General features: G+C 45.7%; 1 long non-coding RNA gene across 1 annotated transcript; it reads right to left on the bottom strand.

Annotated features, from left to right (window-relative positions):
* Window positions 1–2,598: 2,598 nt before the first annotated feature.
* On the bottom strand, window positions 2,599–4,143 carry LOC139356886 (uncharacterized). Its single transcript, XR_011609398.1, has 2 exons — window positions 4,042–4,143; window positions 2,599–3,336 (listed from the first exon to the last, which is right to left on the bottom strand). It is a non-coding gene; the product is annotated as an uncharacterized lncRNA (long non-coding RNA).
* Between the last annotated feature and the right edge of the window lie 1,663 nt (window positions 4,144–5,806).

Here is a 5,806-nt window from a genome sequence, read left to right as displayed (position 1 = left end):
TCAGGATCCGTCCATTGAAATGCAAAGAGTTCTTGACTTTTGGGAGCCAGAGGAAGGCTGAAGAAAGCGTCTTTTAGATCAAGAACGGTATACCACTGTGTTTTGGGATGTAAGGCACTCAGAAGGGTGTATGGATTGGGCACAGTGGGATGTATATCCATGACCCTTTTATTAACTTCTCTTAAATCCTGTACTGGCCTGTAGTCCGTACTGTTGGGTTTACGAACAGGTAACAGTGGAGTATTCCAGGATGAGTGGCAAGCCCGTAGGACTCCCTGGTCTAGGAGTCGGCGGATATGGGGCGTAATTCCTTCTCTTGCCTCCAGGGGCATAGGATATTGCCGAACCCGAACTGGGTCCGTCCCTGGCTTACCTTCCACAAATATGGCAGGCCGATGTTTAGCTAGCCCCAAGCCCCCAGTTTCTGCCCACGCTTCAGGGAAACGCTGGAGCCAAGAGTCAATTCCCTGATCGGGGGGCTTTTGCTCTTGATGGAGTCGGTACTCATCTTCTAAGGTGACAGTCAGGATAGATATTGGCCTGTTTTGGGAATCAGTTATCTTGGGCCCTTCTGGCTCAAAGTGGATTTGGGCCCCCATATTTGTCAGCAAGTCCCTCCCTAGTAGAGGGCAAGGGCTCTCTGGGATGACTAGGAAGGAATGGGAGACTTTTCCCGTTCCTAAGTCTACAGTCCTCTGGGTTGTCCAGGGGTATTTTTTGATGCCTGTGGCCCCGTGCACCCAGGATGTTTTCTTAGATATTTTTCCAATTGGTTTGGTTAGGACTGAGCGTTCCGCCCCAGTATCGACCAAGAAGCGAACTGGGGACCCCTCCACTTGCAAAGTTACCCTGGGTTCGGGGAGGGGGTCCGAACCCCGTCCTCCCTAGTCAGAGTCCTGGGTAACGAGTACGGAGGTAGGGTTAGCTGGTCTCCGTTTCTTTGGGCAGTCTTTAATCCAGTGGCCACGTTCCTTGCAATAAGCACACTGATCTTTTTCTAATCCTTGCCTAGGGCCTTGCTTTTTCTGCTTTCTGTTTTGGCCATTTCCTGCCTGGGGGAAAGCTGCTACTAAGACTTTGGTCATTTCTTTGGTTGCCTTGAACTGTTTTTCTTCTGGAGTATCCCTATTATTATAAACTCGCTGGGCCATCTGAAGGAGGTCCTGAATCTGCTTTCCCTCTAAACCTTCTAATTTCTGGAGTTTTCTTTTAATATCTGGTGTTGCCTGGTTTACAAAGGACATTACTACCGCTGCCTGATTTTCCGGTGCTTCCGGGTCCATAGGGGTAAACTGTCTGAAGGCTTCCATTAATCTCTCTAAATACACAGCGGGGCTCTCTGTCTTACCTTGTAACACAGAATATACTTTAGCCAAATTGGTGGGCTTGCGAGCTGCAGCCTGGAGACCCGCCATTAGAGTCTGGCGATAAATGAGCAGTCGTCCCCTACCTTCTGCCGTGTTGTAGTCCTATCTGGGCCGGGTCAAAGGGAAAGCCGCATTAATGAGGTCAGGATTTGCAGTTGGCTGGCCATCATCTCCTGGAACCAGTTTTCTGGCCTCAACTTGGTTCTTTCCCGCTCCTCCGTTGTGAACAGGATTCGGAGGAGCTGTTGACAGTCATCCCAGGTTGGCTGGTGAGTAAACATGACACTGTCTAACAACGAGGTTAGATCTTTGGGATTATCTGAGAACCGAGCATTTTGGGACTTCCAATTGTATAAATCACTGGTGGAAAAAGGCCAATACATGAGACGGGAGAGACCGGTATCATCGAGCGATCCTATTTCTCTGAGAGGCAGGGCTACAGTGGAGTTATCCAGGGTGGTGGGTTTTCCACAAGATCCTGCCACACTAGAATATAAGGAATTTGATCAGGATGTCCTGACTGCCCTGGCAGGAAAATCTTAGTTTTTACCTTAGTAATAATAGAGAGACAGAAAGTTCCTTCGGAGGGCCACCCTACGCCGAAAGAGGGCCACTCCGAACAGCAGAAAGTAACTAGCTTTCCCTTCTTTAGTTCTACGCTTAAGTTACGCCGCCGAGCCTTCACATCCTTAAAATTGGTAACAAGGAGTGAGAGCGGCGTGCTCTGGTTGTTGCCCATCTTTGGACTGCTCCTACAAAGAGAAGGGGGGACGAAAATGAGTGTGAAGCAGAGGGGAGTATCCGACAGGTCCGGTCCTGGAAGGGGAAGAAAAGGTTTTATGTTTCGTTTTGGGCTTACACTTAACACTTAACAATAACGGACAGACAGTAATAACGATGAGCATTCGCGAGCGCGTGTCGGACTTCCGACCTGAGTCAGACGGGGCAACCAAGGATGGAGGCCCCCAGATGGGCACTGGGGAACGTCTCCCACCAGTCCCGAGTGGCTGTCTTCTAGCGCGTCCGCCAAGACCGTGCCACTTACAGAACAGACCAATACAGATTACAGATTACGGATTTCGCGAAATTTCAGGGAGACAGACAGAGACAAAGACAGAGACAGTGACAAAGCCGGCTTACCTACAGATTAAGATCCGTTGACTTGGGGGTCTGGTGGGCTTGGGGGAAATCCCGGACGAGCCCCCATTTGTTATGCCCAGACCGTTTATTCCCCGAAGAAGACCACCAGAGTCCAGAGTCAAAGCTAAGCAGCAAGGATCTTTATTACAGGTTCGAACCTGGAACTCTCCCTCGCTCATGAAACGAGACGGGCAGGAGAGCTCCCCCACTCAGCTCCGAACAATGTTATATAGTCTAAGAAAAGTGGGCATAGAGTTATTATACAAATCAGATATATGATTGGCTAGTGTTTGAACAAGGCGATTTGGCTAACTATGATTGGTTCCTGCCATTTCTGATATTTTGGTTCAAACTTTGAGGCGGGAGAGCAGGTTTATGGCAGCAAGAGTTTATCTTACTTAAACACGTCTTGTGACCTTGCCTCAGAACTTACAAAATCTCTGGTATGTGCAAAACAAAATCTCTGGTACGTGCAGAAAACCAGGTACTCACAGAACTTACGAAATCTCTGGTATGTGCAAAGATTAGAGAGCAGAACAAGGGTGTAGCGGGTGGGGGGTGGGTACACATCTATCTTTGTGTCCTTTCAGCCTGAAAGTCAGTTTCCTGAGCAAGAAACTCAGGAAAGCAAATAAGTTTTGTTTGTTTTTGTTTTTGTTTTTTGTTTTTGTTTTTTGTTTTTTTGTTTTTGAGACGGAGTCTCGCTCTCTCGGCCAGGCTGGAGTGCACTGACATGATCTCGGCTCACTGCAAGCTCCGCCTCCCGGGTTCACGCCATTCTCCTGCCTCTGCCTCTGGAGTAGCTGGGACTACCAGACAGGGTCCATTTCTGTTACAAAAAAAAAAAAAAAAAAAAAAAAAAACACCTGTAAATATTAGCTCTAGGAGTTCTATGAGTTCTATGAGACAACAGGGCCGGTTTCAGTCTCTCTTTTCTATTTATCACTTCCTCAATCATGGAGAATCTGGTCGCTGATCCTTCCGGCTGCTTCATGCTGAGGAGGGGTGAGGTGCAATAATGATAAGGAATGGAAATGTGGCACTATAATCAGAAGTACTCATGAGTACCGGGTCAGCATCTGGCTTGTTGGAGCACTATGATTGGGGTACGTTTATTTTAGTTTTAGAACCACATTTGAGGCCACATTGAACTAGGATGATAAATAATATAGATAAACCAATTTTAAAATACCAGAGAATTTGGAGTGGATCCCATGGGGAATCCAAGAGAACAATCCTAAGTCTACCAAAAAGTATTCCTGGTTCATTATATCTTATATGTGAAAAGCTGTGGTTTTACAGAGAATAATAACAACCTGAAAAGTGCCTGTTCCTTTTACAGTTTCTTATCTAGGATCTTTGGTTGGGCTTTGAATTATTAACTTAAAGCCATGTGTAGGTTCACAAGAGCATGACTGTTTCCCCTAGGGAGATCCCAGAGTGACTGGTTTTACTGAGTATGTTGAATTCATGGTTTAACACTGGCTAACTTGGTAGACAAGTGGGTGGTCAGCAGCACCTCAAAAAGACCGACCTATTGTGGTTGCAGCTAGTCTTCAGTCTGGTGTGATTTCCAGGTCTTCAGTATGATTTGATTCCCTGGTTTCAAACAGAGAAGAGGCACGTTTATACAGAAATGAAGCCTGTTGGATAGACTAGTTAATATATTCCCTAATTGTTTCATGTATGACCTAGCTTCTGTTTCAGGGGAGGAAAAAATCCTCAAGCCTCAGAGAGTCCAGGAAAATGGTCTCCAAGTCAACATTTTGAAAGGGGCTAAGAGCTAAGCCATTTCTGGGAGCTGCCAGCACCGTCAGCAGGGCAAAGGGCAAGACCTTTTCCCAGGTAAGATTTATCTCTTGGAAACTGAGGTTCCCTTGGAATATGCCAGAGGGAGCATTGATTGCCAAACTTTATTTTGTTCCATATCATTTCCAGGATGGTGTGACTACCTGTCCCATGTCCATCCTGTTCCTCAGTGGAACCCCTGTAGCCAAGGGACTTAGAGTTAAAAAAGACTTATAGTCAATTAAACATTCTAGGCCAGATAAGAATCGAGGTGCCAGGGACTCATTAACCATTAAAACTCTAAGCAATGAAAGAGCCAAAAACCAAAAAGTAAGATTAATGTTTCTTTCTTCTTTTTCTTTTTTTTTTTTTGAGATACAGTTTCATTCTTCTCGCCCAGGCTGGAGTTCTGTGGCACAATCTCTGTTCACTGCAGCCTCTGCCTCCCTGGTTCGAGAGATTCTCCTGCCTCAGCCTCCAGAGTAGCTGGGGTTACAGGCACCCACCACCACGCCCGGCTAATTTTTTGTATTTTTAGTAGAGATGGGGTTTCATCACGTTGGCCAGGCTGGTCTCAAACTCCTGACCTCAGATGATCCACCTGCCTAAATTATATGTCTAAATTATAAATTATATGTCTGTGTGTACATGCATTCATCTAAAAACATGAGTGTTTCGCTTATTTTAATCTATAACTGAGATCTGAGTTCTGAAGACCTTCCTCTGGAGGCTCAGTAAATTTACTTCATCTAAATGGGTCCAGGTGCTGGGGTGATTACCCTGTCTTGTCTCCTGCTAGATCATGGAGGTTTGGGAAGTTCCTTGAGACCTCCAATAAACTTGTTTGTGGAGGCCTGGGATGTTTCTTCAGACCCCTAGTAAAACTTGTTTAATCCTAAACTGGTCCTGTTAAGAATCCCTTCATTATCTTGTCATGGTCCCGGGAAAGTCCTAGGCAAAACTCTTGGTGGGTTTTTGTTACAATCCACCTTTTGGATGAGGGCACGGGCTCTTTTAGCTTTTAACTTTTAACTTAACTACTCAGTCAGTCCTGAAACAGTTGTTATGGAGGCCCGCATGAGTGAGACCCGGCCTGCCACATCATTATAAAGCCAGTCCCCCATGGCTTATATTTGAAGCTTATCTGTTGCTTCATCTGGAGTGCTCCACTTGGCATTTATAGGTGGAGTGGGACAATTCTTCTGAGTAAATAGGTCTCACAGTGTTTTATCCAGTCCATAAAGTAGGCTGTTTTTTGGGGGGAATAGCCTCCTATGTGTCTGTATTACATATACCCATCTGCAATTCTTCCGTTGTGAGCTGTGGGTTCTATGTCAACTGGCTCTTCCACTCTGCAGCATTTAAAACCAAAGACGTTGCGCCTACATTAATTACTCTCACAATTTATTTTAGTAAAGATTCCTCAGGAAGCTAATGATACTGATTTACAAAATGGAACAATTCCTTCACATTATACCCTCTAGTTTCAGAAGTGACTTAAATTTCACTCC

Source organism: Macaca nemestrina, chromosome 10, assembly GCF_043159975.1.
Source record: "Macaca nemestrina isolate mMacNem1 chromosome 10, mMacNem.hap1, whole genome shotgun sequence".
NCBI lineage: Eukaryota > Metazoa > Chordata > Mammalia > Primates > Cercopithecidae > Macaca > Macaca nemestrina.
The sequence above is the reverse complement of the archived record's forward strand: the minus strand, read 5'-3'. Positions and strand labels throughout refer to the sequence as shown.